This window comes from Chiloscyllium punctatum, chromosome 14 (genome assembly GCF_047496795.1).
Source record: "Chiloscyllium punctatum isolate Juve2018m chromosome 14, sChiPun1.3, whole genome shotgun sequence".
Lineage (NCBI taxonomy): Eukaryota > Metazoa > Chordata > Chondrichthyes > Orectolobiformes > Hemiscylliidae > Chiloscyllium > Chiloscyllium punctatum.
The window spans coordinates 73023827-73044833 of NC_092752.1; positions in this window are offsets into that span (position 1 = coordinate 73023827).

Sequence of the window (21007 nt, forward strand, 5' to 3'; positions counted from 1 at the left end):
CCAAATTTTCTCCTCCATGTGCTGACCGATGAATGCTAGTGTGCCAAAAGCATTCTTCACTGCCATGTCCACCTGTGACTCCAATTTCAGAGAATGGTGTACCTGAACTTCATGGTCCCTCTGCTCAGCTGCACTCCTTAAGGCCTTACCATTCACCGTGAATCTCCTCCCTTGATCTAACATTGCAAAAATATTCCTCGACCCACTTCTCCAGTCGATCAAAGTCGTGCTGCAATTTTTGATATATTTCCTCACTATCTCTGATACCACCTATTTTAGTGTCATCTTCAAATTTACTGATCATGCCTTGTACATTCTCAATAATATGATTGGCATAGATAATAAACAGCAATGGGCCCAGCACTGACCCAGAGGAACGTCATGTGTCTCAGGCCTCCAGTCCAAGAGCATCCTTCCACTTTTACGCTCTGCTTACTACCATCAAGTCAATTGTGTATCCAGTTTGCCAGCTCCCTCTGGATTCCATGCGATTCTAACCTTCCAGACCAGCCTATCAATGGTAACCTTGCCAAAGGCCTTACTGAAAATCATACAGACGACATCTACCGCCCTGCCCTCATCAACATTAATGGTCACTTCATCAATGAACTCAAACAAGTTTGTGAGGCGTGTTCTCCCATTCACAAAGCCATGAAATCTGTTCAGTCTAAACAACAATTAATCAGAATTATTCAAATTAATAATAACAATAAATAATAATAATATGACATTTTCAGTGGAGAGTAAACTATCCATGGTGTTTTATTGGATTTTGCATCATGGGTGAAGGGCAGATAGATCTTGTGCCCGTGTCTCTGAACTGTGTTGACAACAAGCAAGTGTGGCATGGTGGCTCACTGCTGCGTCGTTGCCCCATGGATCTGGGCTTGATTCCGACTTCGGGAAACTCTCCGTGTGGAGTTTGCACATTCTCCCTGTGTTTGTGTGGGTTTCCTCCGGGTGCTCCATTTTCCTTCCATAATCCAAAGATGTACAGGTTAAGTGATTGGCCATGGTAGTGTTATGTGCATTCGTCAGGGGTACATATAGGGTAGGGCAATGGGACTGGGTGGGTTACTGTTTGGAGGGTCGGTGTGGCCTTGTTGGGCCAAATGGCCTGTTTCCATACAGCAGAGAATCTGAAAAAAAGCAATTTATAATCAAACGTTGTCTTTCCAAATGCATGTATATCTTAGCCCTCAGAGTTTTCTCAAGTAACCTACGTACTGCAGATGTTAGACTTCCTGGCCTAAAGTTCCCAGATTTTTCTTTGCTTCACTTCCTGAATAATGGCACAACATTTGCTACACTCTAATCTTCTGGAACTTAAACTGTGGCTAACGATGATGCAAAAATATCAACCAGGTCCCCGCAATATCTTCTGGCGGTTGTGACAGTGTTCTTGGATACATCTGCTTAGGATCAGGAGATTTATCCACCTTCATACATTCTAATACATCCAACACATCCTCTCCTGTGATATTGACTAACCCCACGATAACACCACGACCTTTGTTAAGCTCATAAGACTTCATGTATTTCTCCACGGTAAAGACAGAGAAGAAATATTCATTGAGAATCTCGCAAATCTCCTACGGTTCCAGACATGCATGTCCACTTTGGACCTTGAGAGGTCATATTCTCATTTAGTTATTCCTTTTACTTCAATATAATTAAATAACGTCTTTGTATTCACCCTAATCTTCTCAGGCAAGGCTATCTTGTGCCCCCTTTTCGGCCTTCGGATTTCCATCTTCAGTAAACTCCTGTATCCCGTGCACACCGTCACGGATTCCCTTGATCCCAGCTGCATGGATCTGAGCCAAGCCTCCTTTTTGCTGGTCAAAGCCTCAATATCTCCTGTCATCCAGGGTTCCCTATTCCTCCCAACCTTGCCTTTTACCCTCACATGAACATATAGATCTTTAACTGTAGGCATTTCACTTTTAAAGGCTTCCCACTAGCCGGAGGTCCCTTCACCTGCAAACAAACTCCTCCAACTAACCCCTACAAGCTCTTGTCTAATTCCGTCAATGCTCGCCTTTCCCCAATTTAGAACTTGAACATGTGGACCAGTTTTGTCCTTCTCCATAACTATTTTAAAATTAATGCATCTATGTTCACGGGTCCCAGAGGGCTCCCACAATGTCACCTCAGTCACCTGTCCTGCCCTAGTTCTTAGAGCAGGTCAAGTTTCGTCACTTACCGAGTTGCACCCTCCACATACTGCTGGAGGAAAGTATTCTGAACACACTTAATAGATACAGCCCATCTCGTCGTTAATTCTATGCCATTCCCAGTCTATGTTAGGAAGATTAAAATCTCCTACTATGGCAATCCTATTGACCCTGCAAGTCTCCCCAATCTCTTTACATATTTTTATTCCTCCAATTCCCCGTTTACTATTTGGGGGCCTCTAGAACAACCCAATTACTATCACCATTCCCTGCTTCCTTCTGAGCTCCACCCACAAATCCTCATTGAATGATCCATCAATTATTTTATCTCTGATTACTGCTGTGATACTCGCCTGAATCAAAAATATAACTCCCCGTCCCATCCTTCCACTAACTCTGTCCCGCATAAAGCACCTGTACCCTGGTACATTAAGTTGTCAGTCCTGTCCCTCCCTTAGCCATGTTTCAGTAATGGCTATAATATCCCAGTCCCACATAACTATTCACATCCTGAGTTTATCGGCCTTACCTGTCAGCCATCTTGCAGTGAAACAGTTGCAATTTAATCCAACAGGCATTCCTTGCAGCCTATCGTGTTCCAGTCTAACCTGTCTCTTCACTTTACTGTTTCTGATTACTGTATCTCTTTCCAGCCTCATATTTGCCTTCCTGCTATTGAGGATCCCACCCCTCCCCAACCCCAGCCAAACTCGTTGAAATCCTCCCTTGTAGCACGAGCAAACCTGCCTGACAGAATATTGGTTCTCTTCCAGATTAGGTACAACCCGTCCTTCCCGAACAGATCACCTCTGCCCCACAAAAGATCCTAGTTATCCAAAAATCTAAATCTCTGCCCCCTGCAACAATTCTTAAACCACCCATTCATCTGCCATATCCTCCTGTTCTTCCCCTCACTATCACAGAGCACTGGAAATAAACTGAATATTACCACTGTCATAGTCCTGTCTTTTACCCTTTTTTTCTTAGCTTTCTAAAATCACTCTGGACTTCATCACTATGTCTACCTGTGTCATTTGTACTAACGTGCACAATGACTTCTGGCTGCTCCCCCACCCCGGTGAGAACGTTCCACAGCCGCTCTGCGACATCCTGGACCCTGGCACGTGGGAGGCTACACACCATCCTGGATTCCCATTTGCAGAAACAGAATCTCTTGTCTGTCACCCTCACTATTGAGTCTGAATAAGTACTTCTGAAGTTATTCTGCTTGCATAACCTTCTGACAATGGGATTTCTTCCTGAAACAGTTGGATTTGGCTGAATTGCTTTGCTTCAGGCAGTGCGGAGTTTCCAATGAATCCTCATCAGGAATCTTCCATTAGTGGAAAAGGCGACTGTTTTTTTTTTTCACTCTCAAATGTTGCTGTGATGAGCAGCAGGGAAAGAGAAAGGGAGCAATAGACTGTCCCTTCACAGATAGGCTACATTTTTTCCATCTCTAAGTTTACTCAATAACGTTATCAGACCCCAAACTGGACCATGTGAGCTCTCCTTGAACATTGTCCGAACTATATGACACCATCACATTCTCGACTCCAGGTCAGTGCATTATTGCTGTTGTCGTACACAGAATCAATTCATTAACAATAAATGGCACTGCTTGTTTTGAAGATGTGTTAATATGTGCCTGCATAGTGTAAAAAATAAGCGTTTCATGTCTTCACAATATCTGTGTTCAGATGAATATGTTTTATTCTTAAACAAATACAGAAATTACTGGAAAAGCTCAGCCTGTCTTGCAGCATGTATGAAGAGAAATCAGAGTGCAATTTTTCTATCCAAAGACCTTTTCTTTCAAACTAATTTATTCTGAAATTATTTCCCCACTTTTATTCTCCCACACAAGAAGAAATATGGATCCGGTATTCACCAGTTACACTCTTCTCAAGAACTTATATGGTCAATAAAACAACCCTCATTCTCAGGCTGAACAGTTAATTCTTTGTAATATAATGCCTTCATCCCAAGAATGAGTAAAGAGAGAGAGAAAAAAAAGACTTTGAAATGTTTCGAAAGCAATTTTGCTTTTTTTTCAGTTTAGACAATTATAACTACACATAATACTTCAGATGGGATCTCAGCCAAGCCCTGTACTGATGCAACAAAATGTCGCTAAGATCATTTCCAACACACCTTGCACGAAACAGAATCATTCCATTTACCTTCCAAATCATTTGCTGCATCTTCAGAGTAATTTGATGTGAGTCATGTGCCAGAACACACAAATCCCTCGGTACCACTAAGGTCTGCATTGTCCTTGCATTTAAATCATTTTCTGCTCTTTTGTCATTTCCTCAAAACAGAAAATTCCCATATATAGAGAGAGTACAGTTTTTTTTTTCTGGTGAAGGTTGGCTCACAACTGTTCTCTGCCTGTCTGCTTGATGCGCTCTGACCTCCCCCCAGTCTGTGTCACATTGCAGACGTTCTGCACTCCCTTTGACTTAGCCCATTGCAAACTGTCTGCCCTCCTTCTGTCCGTATCCCCTTGCAGACACTTTGCCCTCCCCTCTCTGTATCCCAAAGTAAACGCTCTCCTTACCCCATCTCTATCCCATTGCAGACACTCTGCCCTCCCTCTGTCTGTATCCCATTGTAGCCACCCTAACCTCCCCCGTCTGCATCCCATTGCAGACGTTAAGCCCTCGCCCTGTCTGTATTCCACTTCAGACGCCCTCCCCTCCCCTCTCTGTATCTCATTGCAGACGCTCTGGACTCCCCTGTCTGTGTCCCATTGCAGATGCCCTGCCCTTCCCCTGTCTCTACCCCATTGCAGATGCCCTGCCCTTCCCCTGTCTCTATCCCATTGCAGATGATCTGCCCTCCCCCGTCTCTACCCCACTGCAGATGCTCTGACCTCTCCCTATCTGTGTCCCATTCTAGCTCTGCCCTCTCCCCCTGTCTGTATGCCATTGCAGATGCTCTGTTTCCATTTTACATCTTATTGAATGACTGTCCATTTTACATCTTATTGAATGAGCAAACTGAGCTCCATCCGTTTCATCCAATTCATTGGTATGGATTGCAATTGTTTGATGACATCACACAGATCCCTGAAGAATTCCACTAGTTACAGCTTTCCAAACACAACATGAGTAATGATGTCTACTCTGTATTTCCAGATGTACATCAGGTGGCCCTTGACCACTCTCCCGATCCAGGCCTTTCATCATTTTATAAACTTCTAGAAAGTGCAAATATGACTCCAATCATCACGAACGGCTATGCATTCAGTCATCCTGCATCTAAATTCTAAAATTCAGTAATCGTACCTCTTGCTTCTCCTTCAAGGCACGAATCCAAAAAGAGTTTAATCAACTTGTTCAGACATATTATGAAATAGCTCTGTGGGCTTAAAAACTGGAATTTTCTGCCCAATGATAGGTAGACTACCATCATTCAGCATTAGCCGCTAAAGCTGCAACATGATTCTTCTGTGTGTTTATTCATCAGCCTGTTGTAACATGCTGTGACACACCTCCACAGGACATAAATACACACCACCTTCTCCAGTGATAGGGGCACAACCAGACAGTCACGGACTGGAATCGACTCCAGAGTTCCGCCTCAGAAACGTGGGCATCATCCATTAAACAAGGCCTAAACCATGCCCAGATTTTGGGTCATATTTGAAGTGTATGGATCTATTGAATTCTGATTAACGTTACCAAATTTTATAGGGGACATTTCTCGTTGAAAAAGGTACAAGTTAATCGCCTTAACTTTAGGATGTTGAGTGCATGTGCTGTGCCATTGAGATAAACAATGAAGATCTCTAATTGCTTGCCTATCATTCCTGGTTTAAATGGCTATTATCAGTAGTCTCCTATATTAGGGGAAGAAATCCTGCAACACGCTCTGCACTATGAATGATTAGATTAGATTAGATTACTTACAGTGTGGAAACAGGCCCTTCGGCCCAACAAGTCCACACCGCCCCGCCGAAGCGTAACCCACCCATACCTCTACCTCTACATCTACCCCTTACCTAACACTACGGGCAATTTAGCATGGCCAATTCACCTGACCTGCACATCTTTGGAGTGTGGGAGGAAACCGGAGCACCCGGAGGAAACCCACGCAGAAACGGGGAGAACGTGCAAACTCCACACAGTCAGTCGCCTGAGGCGGGAATTGAACCCGGGTCTCTGGCGCTGTGTGCCACTGTGCCGCCCACAAGTATCTCGAGTAGATATCAATACTGAACACCAGAGATGAGGAAGGAGCACAATTCTGGTCCCAAAACACCGGTCACTATTTCAAATCTCTAACATGTGGCTTCCCTCTTACTAAAATCATTCATTGATACAAGGCAACTGTTTCCTTTCCTGCTTTTGCTTACCGACTCCTCCTTCTGCCTGCGCAAGGCAAACGAAGCTCTGGGTCTTTGGGAAACTCAAGGCTGGTGTCTGTAGGCCTTCTGGACAGGGGATTGTCGTTTTAATCCGAAGGGGGAGTGTGTGGGGGCAGTAATATCACTCACTGGGCTGAGGTGAGGCAGATGGAGTTTAACATGGATACATGTGAAGTATTGCATTTTGATAAAACAAACAAGGGGAGGGCTTATACAAAGAAAGCTGGGCTTTGGAAATTATATAGAAAAGTGGGACCCAGGGGAACAGATATAATTCTTTGAAGTTTGTGGCGCAGGGTGTTTAAGGTTACTTCATTGCTCATACCTTTGAGTATCGAAGTTGAGAAGTCATGCTGAGATTGTGCAGGATATTGATACAGCCTCTCCTGAAGTACTGTGTGCAGTTCTGTTATAGGAAGGAGAGTATTAAGCTTGAGATAGTTCAGAAGATATTTACTAGGATTTTAGCAGTAACACCTCATCTTCTGCCTCGGAAGACAGCAAAAACACAGCATGATCATTGGATTCACTGATTTACAATACTTCCCTGGCCAACCCAGATCCCAGATCCAACCCCCGGACTCACATCTACCCTCACGAAGAGACGTAATGTCCATCTTCCTTCTCCCCATCTAATCCACACTCCCCACCGATCTATCGTTATCACCTCCTACCTTCTCTCATCTATCACTTTTCACCAGCTTAATCCCATCACCCAGTTTCTCTTAGCCCCCCTCTCCCTCTCCTGTCCTGAAGAAAGGTCCTGCCTGAAACATCGACTCTCTTGCTCCTCGGATATTGCCTGGCTTCTTGTGCCTTTTCCACCGCCATCCTTTATCTGCACTGAATTATCAAACATCTGCAGTCCCCATTGTCTCTGAGGTACCACGTAGTCTTAGGGATATTTTCTTCTCAGATGATGGACGATGAAAGTTCTCTCAATGTCTTACTGATATTGCAGTGCCTGATCAGTAGATACAGAATCTATGTTTCAATTTATAAACGGAGAAGCATGCTTATATTCTGATAAACCTCTAGCATTGCTCCCATATCCAAGGCAGATTGAATGGTTACACATGATTGATCTACCAGACCCAACATTTGTTCCCTCAGTCACTCCCACGTATCCCATCCAGAATATGTAAATTTTAATCATAATTTTGAATGTTAATAAAAAGTATTGAATTGAAATGGGTCAACGGGAGTTATTTTCTCAGCGACTGTGATTGATGTAAATCTCTGTGCATCCTAAATGTGTAACTGGAGGGCTTTCCTCTTCCATTAATTATGGACTCGGTTCAATGTGTTATCCCACAGTATCAGCGGGAGCATCACCGACAGCACTAACAGGCATCAGCAGACCAAGATGGAGAAGGGGAGGAGAGATCAGAATCTGAGAATATTAGACTGGAATGTTCCAACAATGGACAGGAGTTTATCTGGGGGTCTTTACTGGCTTTCTCAACCTTGGATGTCATTAGTTTTGCGGATCTATGATGTATTGTTGGTGATTCAAGCTATTGCATCATCGCTATAGTTGGTGTTCCTGGTACATCATTCTATCTGTTCATTAAGCCAGGTTGTACTGGATTGCTGCTCATATTGTTTAAAATTTAGCAAGGTAGATGTCAAGACTTTCAATTACAAAGAAATATTCCATTCCTCACAAATTATATCGAGCAAATTATTCAAGACAAATTACTCACCAATGTGTGAGAAGAACAGACTGTTCTCAAACTCCATAATACTTCTATCCCTGCACAGATCTACATTTCTCTATCCTCCCCACTCACGAATCCTGTCCAATACCACCATCATGATATCCCCATCTCCTCCTGAGCCTTAGTGCATCTTCTGAATAAACCATCAATTGTGCCTTTGTTAAATCTGGATACAATTTATCAAGTCCTTTCTAACCAGATGTCACTTACAGAATAATTGTTCTTGAGTATGTTGAACTTGTTCACTGCAAAGATTCTGTCAAACGGGCAGACACTGCATGCTGCTTAAGTCATTGACATATAATTTAGAGGCACAGAATAATAATCTGTTGTTATCTCTTGAAGGAAATTGATGTAATTGAACTGAAACTATCGTCATTTGTGAGAAAAGGCCCATCCGCTTGCTTCATGTCCTTCAGAGAAGTCAATGCGTTATCCTTCCTCAGACACGTCTTTGCAAACCCACAGCAATGTGATTTACTCTTTACTGTCCGTGGAACAGCTGAACCAGCCACTCAGTTCAAGATCGATATAACAAGCTGGCCTGACCATGGCTGCACACATCCCGTGAGAGAAGGACACAAGTAAAGTTAGCTCCCTTCCTCTACCTGTTTTCCTTATTCCTACATTTCATTTCCATTCAGGTAGGTGACCATTCCCTATTTCAAGTGCAATCTTTCTGACTGAGTCTTTCCCCAAGAGTGATGTTCATCTCCACGGGCACCTCTGCTACTGGCTGTACTGATGCTGACATACAGATGTAAGGAACTTTTAAAGTCCACAACAGTGGCATTGCATAGAGAAGGAATGGGTTTTTATGTCATAATAAAGAAACGTGGACCGTTAAGTGAGGGAAAGGATTTATTGTGATCATCACTGAGAGTGTGGTTGAGCCAGTATTTGGGGTATTATGGACAGATCTTTGCTCCTTTTAAAGGAATTATCTCATTGCAATACAGGCTGCGTAAAGGAATTTCACAAGAATAATCCCTGTGCTGATTTTAAAAAAGGAGTGAGTGAAGGTTAATCTGTAGCTCTGTCAGAGAATAAGAGGTCATTGCATTGAAACTTTATATAAATGGACAATCACTCGTTATGTTCTACACAAACACTAACAATGTGATACATTCTATGGCTTGTATTTTTATTTTTTTTCGGGATGCATGATTCTGGATATTTAAGTGCCTCTGTGGATAAAATCTTCAGTCAAATCCTGCCTTGATATCAGGGTTAATCCCTCTTACTAAACAGGTCAGTTAAACACTTTTGTTAATGTTAATATGTGATGGTGTCTGTGTGGAGATTGCTTTCTTCTCATAGAGAGTAGTGAATGTTAGGAATACTCAGGTCTAGAAAGTTAGGGGAGCGAGATAACTTCAAGTATTTAAAAAGGAGGTAGATGGATCTTTGACCTGTCAGAGAACTGAGGGGCGTGAAAAATTGCGCATGAAAGAAGAGGTAATGCCACCAGTAGGTCAGCCATGATGGCATACAATGGCGTGAGCATCCAAATTACCTATTCCTGTTTCTTATGTTCTCATATTCTGTCTTTGGAAAGTGAATGGTTGTAATTTTCCTGGAAGTGTTGCTATTGAATGTTGAGAGCAGTGAGAGAAAAATATTTTGTGAGCCAACTCTGGGAGAGATATTGGCCTGATATTCACAGTGAATCTGGATCTACCACGTGACCAACAATTGAAACACCACTTGCAGAGATGAGACACTCTTTAAAGAGGTGGGAGACCACATTCATATCCTGCTTGGATTTCCCATCACATTTTCCAACCCACAGCAAACCACACAGAGTTGAGGGACGGAATGATATCCTGTAATACTGCGGACCAAGTATTTGGAGCAAGTGGTCTCCATTTGCTCCTATACAAATGGTTTTAAGGACTGAATGGAACATAGGAACAGAAAACTGAGGAGCAGGAGTGGGTCATTAGACACTTTGTCATTGCTCGACCAGACAATAAGATCATGGCTGATCTGATTATGGTCTCCGCAGTACTTTTCTGTCTGTCCACAATTTTCCGCCATTCACATGTCTGTCAAATGTTGAACAAACTCAACTTTGATAAATTGCAAACACCCAGGCACAATACCCAGGCACCCAGGGAACTGCACAAAGCTAAAGTACACAGGCAGCACAATTCTGGAAGGCAATAGGCATTTATCTATCAGTCTTGCTCCCATCCAATTAATTCTGCTGCAGTTTATCATTTTAGATTTGTTCAGGAATGTGGGTGTTGTTGACAGGCCAACATTTATGGACCATGTCTAATTACGCTGGAAATGGTGATGTTGAGCTGCCAATTGGGATGAAACCTCTGGGGAAGAGAATTCCCATTTGTACAGCTCGTTCGAATTTCTCATTTCTGCTCCCACCAATGTTGGAGGGTCACTGTGTCCTTTTCCAGCTCCACTTCTCCACTGGTTACAACAGGTTTGAAGTGTAACCTAGGTCATTCTCTCGGAAAAATGTGAGACACAGAGTCACACACGTACAGACGCAAATACAATCGCACATGTCTGAAGACGAAAAAGAATAGGAAAAAGTTTCCAGAGTTTCATAGTAGTTGAAATCATTTCAAATGGAAAAGAGATAATGTGTCCCAACTGATACTCTGTCTCCGAGTTATTCTACTCAAACAAGCTTTTTGTATGAGACTTCTTCCTGGAACAGTTGGATTTGGCAGAATTTCCTTTCCTTCAAGCAGTGGAGCGATTCCCATGAATCCTCAACAGGAATCCTTCAAGTTTGGTAAAGATGACTCAGGGATTTTTTACTTTCACATTTTGCTGTCAGGAAGGACAAAGTAAAGAGAGGGTAGCGATAGACTGTGGTTGACGGCCATAAGATCAATGGATATAGGAACAGAAGTTAGGACATTCAGCCCATCGAGTCTGATCCACCATACAATTAAGGCTGACAGGTTTCCCAACCCCATTCTCCTGCTTTCTCCCTGTAACCATTGATCCTTTTGATACTCAAGAAGCTAACTAACTCTATCTTAAATATACACAGAGACCTGACCTCCACTGCCTTCTGTGAAAATGAATTCCATAGATTCTCCACTCTGGCTGAAGACGTTTCTCCTTACCTCCGTTATAAAAGGATTTCCCTCTACTCTAAGGCTATATCCTTGGGTCCAAGAGTCTCCTCACCCTCCGCACTGCCAGGCTATTTAGTATTCTGTATGTTTCAATTAGATTCCCCCACATCCCTCTGAACCCCAAGAAGTTTAGATTCAGAGTCCTCAAACATTCTCATATGTTAAGCTTTTCATTCCTGGGACCATTCTTGCGAACATCCTGTGAAACAATTCCAAGGTCAGCACATGCTTCCTGAGATATGGGGCTCAAAACAGCGCACAATACTCCAAATATGATCTGACAAGAGACTTATAGATCCTTAGAAGTACGCCCCTGCTTTTATATTAAAATACTTTGCAAATAAATTCCATCACTGCATTTGCCTTCCTGACTACTGACTCAACCTGCAAGTTTACATTGAGAGAATCCTGGTGTAAAATTCCCAAGTCCCTTTGCGCTCCAGACATCTGAATTTTCTCAGTAGTTCATGTTTTTATTCTTCCTAACAAAGTGCATGTTCCCACAATTTCCCACTTTGTACGCAATCTGGCACTTCTTTTCCCAGTATCTTTAATTATCCAAATCTTTCTTGAGCCTCCTTGCCTCTTCGACGTTACCTGTCCCTGCACCTATCTTTGTATCATCTTCAAACATAGCCAGAATGCCTTCAGATCCTTCATCTGGATCATTAATGTATAAAGTGAAAATTTGTGGTCCCAACACTGAGCCTTATGGAACACCATTTGTCACCGACTGTCATCCTGAGAAGGACACTTTTATTGACACTGTTTGCTTCCTGCCAGTCAGCCAAACCTCTATCCATGTTAGCACCTTGCCTCTAAAACCATGGGCCCTTTCCTTATTCAGTAGCCTCTGTCAGCACATTGTCAAAGACTCTTCTGGAAGTCCTGGTGGATGATATACATTGGCTCTCCTTCATCTACGTTGATTTTTACGTCCTTAAGGTTTTCTAGCAGATTTTCCAGGCATGATCTCCCCTTGATGAAACCATGCTATCTTTGTCCTAATTCACCATCCACACCCAAGTATTCACAAATCTCATCCTTCACAATGTATTCCAGGCTCTTACCCAGAGCCAAATTTAGATTTGCCAGTCTGTAATTTTCCATTTTTTGCTCTACTCCCTTTTTAAACAGTGGTATCACGTTAGCGATTTTTCAGTCCTCTGGGAATCTTCCTGATTCAAGAGATGCCTGAAAGATCACCACCAATGCCTCCACTGCCTTTGAAATCTGGATTGGAGTCCATCTGGTCCAGGTGATTTACTTACCTTCAGGCCATTCAGTTTTCCCAACACCTTCTCCCAGGTGATGCCCACCTTACTCAGATCTGTCCACTAAGGCTTTTCAATGTTTGGGATATTACTCGTGTTTTCAACCGTGAAGACTTACACAAAGTAATTTTTCAGCTCCTCAGCCATTTCCTTGTTCCACATTACTATCGCTCCTGTGTCAATCTCTAGCGATCAGATGCCCATTTTTGCCTCTCGTTTGCCCTTTATTTATCGAAAGAATCTTTACTGTCTTTCTTGACATGACTGGCTTACTTACCCACATATTTAGCCTTCTGACTCTTTTTTTTCTCTCTGTTGGTCTTTGCAAGTGTTACGACATGGAGGTTAACGTCTCTGTTAATTAAACCAAACACGCAGGAGAGCTCAACTCCCCTCGTAATCTATTAGACTATGAGTGACAGAGAACTCCCAAATTCCACTATTTACAGAATTATGCCACAACTATTTAGATTTTTAACCAACCCACCCCCCACAACTGCCCCCAAATCTTTAACAATATGCTGTTTCAATAAGACACTTATGAAGATTATATAAACTTAATTTCAAAACCACACAGCCACTGCCGTCCTCTGTGATGTTACTCTCCTGGCTGCTGAATTCCCTGGGTCGTCGTATTTCTGTTTACTGTGAATAGGTTTCATGTGAGAAAATATAGATGATAGTGAGTATTTCCTAATTTCCCGCGGCGCAAGATGGTTGATCCCCAGGCTTCTTCCATCTCGATGGCATCTGCTCTCTCCCTAATTTTCAAAATGTTCGCATTTTTATGTCCCCGGCATCCAATTGTCTCACTGGTTCAATGTTGGCAAAACAATAAATTCGATCTCGATTTGCTTTCAGTGACAGAGTGAAGGAAAGAGAGTGTTGCATGCAAAGGTGAGAGTGGTGTAGCAAGAGCCTTGTTCGGGGGTAGGTGCTGTAACAGATATACAGAGAGCGTGAGGGAGTAGAGAGAACAGGGAAACATTTGTCCTGGCCGAGGGGGGAAGGTTATTGTTGCTTGTCCTGTATTGATGGGCATTTCTTCAGATCATCTCACCATCGGGTTGAGCCTCCCTAATGTCTTGTCCACAGAGCACATCCCACAGCTTCTTCAGAATCAGTTTGTATGGATCGTGCAAACAACAAGGAGGAACACACATTGGTGCCTTACATATCTAAACCAAAACTGTTATGCAATTTTGTGCATCCGATTCTCTGTAAATTGGATATGTAAATATCGTGGGTGCTGCATTAATACTGGATCTAAGATTGCATCGAAACTGCGTTAACTAAATGATTGCTAATGCTGTGAAAATCTATTTCATGTGTATATGAGGTAGGCTGAAGAGTGTGTTGTGAACCAAAGTAGGGAGCAGGTTATTTCGTGCGTGGTGTTGTGTGGTCAGAAGGACTGATAACTTACCGTGCACTGAGGCAGGTATTGGGCTATTGTGACATTGATATCTTGCATTTTACACGGCGCCTGCAAGCAATATAGAATGTTTGAACATTACACTCAAATATCATGGAAACCCGAAGACTGGAGCGTCAAGTCAATTGGAAAAATACATAATGACATTTAGTGTGAGACCGGCATTGGCTGTTTGTGATAGAAATACTGTAAAGTCTGAGAAATACGTATATATCACTAAGTTACAAACACCAAAGAAAGGGAAGGTGACTCATCAGTGGTTTAGGTAAGAAATTTATGATTGCGTTAAATCTAAGGAAGCAGCTTCAGAAGAATTCCAGATATTGTGCAAACCTGAACATACAGAGAGATTCACTTTTCTGAAAATAAGGAAAGTGTTAAGGAAATCAAAAAGAACGTGAATACAAACAAACAGGAAACACACAGACTGCTTAAATCTCCGATCAATGTACCAAAGAAAACAAAAGTAAGTCCAAATGTGGAAATGTGTAAGGTATAGGAGAAATTATTGTGGGGAACAAGGAAATGGCAGAGAACCTAACCAGCTACTTTGCATCTGTCTTCATGGAAGAAGCTCCAGGCAATCTCTGTGTAAAGCAAGTGATCCCATGGGACTAGTGAAACTAAAGATATAAAGTCCATTCATATCAGCAACAAGGTAGTACTTGAATATTGAGCTAGATTGATCATTGCTAAGTCTGATGGGTCAGATATGCTTCATATCAAAATGACAGAAATAAAACAGCATATTTATTGAACTGTCGGTGACTGTGTTTTATTTTCTTGCAGATCCTGCAAAGGCATTAGCCATTGTAGATAACTGAAAGGTAGTAAACATGATCCATCTATGTACACAGGGAAGAAGTGATAATGTGGAGGACTGCAGACCAATTGATTTGACATATCTGTGGAAAGAGTTGGAATCCATTATATAAGATGTGATATTGGGTACTTAGAAAAGAACAGCAAAATTGCAGAGAATCACAATGCATTTCTGACAGAGAAATCATGCCTGACAATCGTCGGAAATATTTGAAGTCGTTTCTTGCAGCATAGACCACGGACACCCAGTGGAAGTAGTGTATTTGGATTTTCAGAAGTCTGGGAGGGAAAGATTTCTGGCAGTAACAGCTGCTCCTTTTTTTGAGGTATTTTAGGTGTTGGAGGAGATTTCCTCGAATTCCAGGAGCAGCAATTACCGTTTTGTATGCTGTTGCATATTTTTGGAACTTTGGGAAAAAAGTCAAACCAACAGCAGTTTTAAGAAGGAAAAAAGTAGACAAAGGAAGCACATGGTGAGGGGAAGAAACTGACAGGACAGTGTACCTGTACAGTTACTGCCTTTGCTGTTTTAATTCATGTATTGCTGGATATCGGAGTGCGTCTAGGAAAATTAACAAACATTGAAATTTACAACTGGTTTGGAGGAACTGTTTGGGCAAAGCTCCCAGCCAGATAGTGGATTGTGTTAACTGTGTCCTACAGAAGGTCTGCAGAAGTGAGTAAAGTGGGTTCTTCCTCAATTATATATTTTTGAGATATGTCTCTTGATTAATCTTAAAATATAAGCCATAAATATTAATTTAACCTTGGCAAGGGTTTTGTAGAGGAATAAGGTAGTTTTGTTTTTCTGGGTCTGTAGATTGTGAAGGAGCACAAATGGCCTTAGTAGAATCATATGCGCTTCTTGTCAGATGTGGGAATTTAAAGAGGATTTAAGGGTTACTGTGGATTATTTCTGCAATAAATGCTTCTGGTTGCGAATCCGATCAGATCGAATGGATCGGTTGGAGAGACAGTTTAACACAATGAAGAGATGGTAACAGCAATAGTATGTGAAGATGGCAGTTATAGGAAGGAGGGATACAGTTACAGATACAGTTACATAGATGGGTTTACTCCAAGAAAGATAAGAGAGTTAAGCAGCTAGTGCAGGAGTCTTCTGGGGTTGTCCCCATTTCAAACAAATATGCTGTTTTGGAAAATGTAGCGGGTGATGGATTTACAGGGGAACGTAGCACGAACAGGCAAGTGTCTGGTATCGAGACTGGTTCTAATGCAACAAGGGATACGTCGGATTCCACGAGGTCAATTGTGTTTGGGGACTTCCTAGCCTGAGGTACAAACAGAACGTTATGTAGCCAGCAGAGAAAAAAAGCAGAATGGTGTGTTGTCTCAGAAAGAGTGCAGAATGTTCTCACGGTGAGAGGGACCAGCAAGAGGTCATTGTCCAAATTGGTACCGACGACATATGAAGGGTAAGTTTTGAGGTTCTGGAGAGATGGAAGGGTGATAGGCAGAAATTTAAAAAGGAGGTAGTAACATCTGGATTATTCCCGGGGCTACGAGCTAGTGAGGGCAGGAATGGAGGGATAGAGCAGATGAATGCACGGCTGTAGAGCTAGTGTATGGGAGAAGCATTCACATTTTTGGATCACTGGAATGTCTATTGGAGTAGAAGGAACCTGCATCAGAAGGACAGATTGCACCGAAATTGGAAGGGGACGAATATACTGACAGGGAGATTTGCTAGAGCTGCTCGGGAGGATTTAAACTAGTAAGGGGGGGGAGGGGGGCAGGGAGATAATGAGGAAATAGAACAATCTGAGATTGGTACAATTGAGAACAGAAACGAGTCAAACAGTCAGGGCAGGCAGGGACAAGGTAGGACTAATAAAGTAAACTGCATTTATTTCAATGTAAGGGGCCAAACAGGGAAGGCAGATGAACTCAGAGTATGGTTAGGAACATGGGACTGGGATATCATAGCAATTACAGAATCATGGCTAAGGGATGGGCAGGACTGGCAGCTAATGTTCCAGGATACAAATGCTACAGGAAAGATGGAAAGGGAGGCAGGACAGGAGGAGAAGTGGCGTTTTTGATTCGGGAAAGCATGACAGCTGTACTGAGGGATGATATTTCTGGAAATACATCCAGGGAGATTATTTTGGTAGAACTGAGAAATAAGAACGGGATGATCACCTTATTGGGATTGTATTATAGACCCCATAATAGTCAGAGGGAAATTGAGAAACAAACTTGTAAGGAGATCTCAGCTAGCTGTAAGACAGTAGGGTGATTATGGTAGGAGATTTTAACTTTCCAAACATGGACTGGGACTGCCAAAACGTTAAGGGTCTAGATAGAGAGGAAGTTGTTAAGTGTGTACAAGATAAATTTCTGATTCAGTATGTGGATGACCCTACTGGATAAGGTGGAAACCTTGACCAACTCTGGTGAAATAAGGCAGTGCAGGTGACTGAGGAGTCAGTGGAGGCGCAATTTGGGGCCAGCTCCCATAATTCTATTAGATTTAAATTAATGATGGAAAAGGATAGACCAGATCTAAAAGTTGAAGTTCTAAATTGGAGAAAGGCAATTTTTAGCGATATTTGGCAAGAACTTTCAAAACCTGATTGGGGGCAGATGTTCACGGGTAAACGGAAGACTGGAAAATGGGAAGACTTCAGAAATGAGATAACAAGAATCCAGAGAAAGTATATTCCTGTTGGGATGAAAGGAAAGGCTGGTAGGTATAGGGAATGCTGGATGACTAAAGGGTTTGATTAATAAAAACAAGGAAGCATATGTCAGGTATAGACAGGATAGATCGAGTGAATCCTTAGAAGTGTATAAAGGCAGAAGGTGTATACTTAAGAGGGAAATCAGGAGGGCAAAAAGGGGACATGAGATAGCTTTAGCATGTAGAATTATGGAGAATCCAAAGGGTTTTTACAAATACATTAAGGACAAAATCATAACTAGGGACAGAATACAGCCCATCAAAGATCAGCAAGGCAGCCTTTGTGTGGAGCCGCAGAAAATGGGGGCGATATTAAACGAGTATTTTGCATCAGTATTTACTGTGGAAACGGATATGGAAGGTATAGAATGTCAGAAAATAGATGATTACACGTTGAAAGATGTCCATATTACAGAGGAGGAAGTACTGGATGTCTTGAAAAGGGTAAAGAGGGATAAATCCCAAGGACCTGAACAGGTGTACCCGAGAACTCTGTGGGAAACTGGAGAAGTGCTAGCTGAGACATTTGTAGCGTTGATAGTCACAGGAGAGGTGACAGAAGACTGGAGGCTGGCAAACGTGGTGCCACTGTTTATAGAAGGGTGGTACGGACAAGCCAGGGAACTATAGGCCAGTGAGCCTCACGTCAGTGGTGGGCAAGTTGTTGAAGGGAATCCTGAAAGCCAGGATGTACATGCATTTGGAAAGACAAGGACTGATTAGGGATAGTCAACATGGCTTTGTGCATGGGAAATCATATCTCACAAGTTGATTGAGATTTTTGAAGAAGTAACGACGAGGGCAGAGCTGTAGATGTGAACTATATGGACTTAAGTAACGCGTTCGACAAGATTCTCCATGGGAGACTGGTTAGCAAGTGTAGATCGCACGGAATACAGGGACAACTAGCCATTTGGATGCAGAACTGGCTCAAAGATTGAAGATAGAGGGTGGAGGTGGAGGGTTGTTTTTCAGGCAGGAGGCCTGTGACCAGTAGAGTACCACAAGGGTCAGTGCTGGGTCCTCTATTTTGTGTCGTTGACATAAATGATTTGGATGCAAGCGTAAGAGGTATCGTTAGTAAGTTTGCAGATGACAACAAAATTGGAGGTGTAGTGAACATCGAAGAAGGTTAACCTAGAGTACAACAGGATCTGGACCAGATGGGCCAATGTGCTGAGAATTGGCAGATGGAGTTTAATTCAGATAAATGTGAGCTGCTGCATTTTGTGAAAGCAAAGTTTAGCAGGACTTATACACTTAATGGTAAGGTCCTAGGGTGTGTTGCTGAACAAAGAGACCTTTGAGTGCAGCTTCATGGCTCCTTGAAAGTGGAGTCGCAGGTAGATAGGATAGTTAATGCGGTGTTTGGTTTGCTTTCCTTTATTGGTCAGAGTATTGAGTTTTGGAATTGGGAGGTCATGTTGTGGTTGTACGGGACACTGGTTAGGCCACTGTTGGAATATTGCATGGAATTCTGGTCTCCTTCCTATCGGAAATATGTTGTGAAAATTGAAAGGGTTCAGGTAAGATTTACAAGGATGTTGACAGGGTTGGAGGATTTGAAATATAGGGAGATTCTGAACAGGCTGCGGTTGTTTTCCCTTGAACGTTGGAGTCTGAGCAGTGACCTTATAGAGATGTACAAAATTGTGAAGGGCATGAAGGGGATAAATGAATAAAGTCTTTTCCCTGGGGTCAGGGAGCCAGAACTCAAGGATATAGGTTGAGAGTGAGAGGGGAATGTTGTTGGATGGCACGGTGGTACAGTGGTTAGCAATGCTGTTTCATAACGCCAGAGACTCGGATTCAATTCCTCCCTCAGGCTCTGTGGACTCTATGTCAAGTTTGTACATTCTCCCCATGGCTGTGTGGGTTTCCTCCCACAATCCAAAAATGGGCAGGTTAGGTGAATTGGCTATGCTAAATTGCCTGTAGTGTTTGGTGTGTGGGTGGCTGGTCGATATGGACTTGTTTCCACACTTTAAGAAATCCATACGTAAAAGAGACCTAAGGGACAACTTCTTCACACAGACGGTGGTACGTGTATGGAATGAGCTGCCAGAGGTGGGGTGGAGGCTGGTGTAATCGGGAGAGGAGAGGTTATTGTGGGGTACAGGGAAATTACCAAGAAAGCATGGCGTACAAGAGGAAAACTAAATCATAGGACCATAGGTTTATGGTGGAATAGGAAAGATTTATAAGGGAGGAAGAGGGATTTTATTTTACACCGAGGGTGAGGTGTTTATGGAATGCACTGCCAGAGGAAGACTGGCAGATGCAAGTATAGATCCAACATTTGAAAGACATTAGGACAAACATGAATGTGAACCGTTTAGATGCATATGTGTCAAATGCAAGCGGATGGGAATAGTTTAGTTTGGAAAACCTGGCCAGCATGGACAAGTGGGACCAAAGACTGTATTTGAGTGTGATATGGCTGTATGAATATAGAAATCAAAGAAAAAGGAAGAAAAGATGTGATGCAAGCAAATTGGCAAGAAATATAAAAAAAACAAGCAGCACGGGCTTTTCCGTGTATGTAAGTAGAGTTCAAGAAGTGTGTGTGATCTTTGGTAGAAAGAAATGCAGGAACGTATATTCAGGACATTTGGAGTGTGTGACTGGGGAACTGGATACAGTGAGGAGACAGGGAATTTACACCAGCATTTTACATCGTTCCTCACAGGTGAAGGTGCTGTAAAAATTTCAATGGTATAAAACAAAATGGTAATAGGAGGGAAGATCTAGAACTGTCTCTAACAAAAGGCACAAGACATTTCTCAAACAGATAGGACCAAGGGTAAACAGGTCATCAGCAATTCATAGCTGCTTTTAAAAGAAGTGGTCACAACGTGGCTGGTGGCTCTGTGTGAAATATTGCATAACTCTCTGGATTAAAGGAGTGTTCCAATGAAACTGGAGACCCTCCAATGTGGCGCCTGTCTTCAAGAAACTAGCGAGACTGAAAGCAGGAACCATTCCGTCTAACCATGATTGTTGGGAATCTGTGAGAGTCTGTTATTAAGGAAGGGACTGCAGAGCATTTAGAAAAGCTTCACACAGAGTCAGCATGGTCTTGTTAAAGGCGAACTTTATTTTGTCTGTAAAATCATGCAAAGGTTTTCTGGAGATCCATTAGAATGTAACAAGCGGCCTTGATAAATGGGCACTGGTAGACATCGTCATAGAGTCATCGAGATATACAGCATGGAAAAAGACCCTTCAGTTCAACCTGTCCATGCCGACCTGATATCCAATCTAGTCCCAGTTGCCAGCACCGGGCCTATATCCCTCCAAACTCTTCCTATTCTTATACTTATCCAAATGCCTCTTAAATGTTGCAATTTTACCAGCCTCCACCACATCCTCTGGCAACTCAC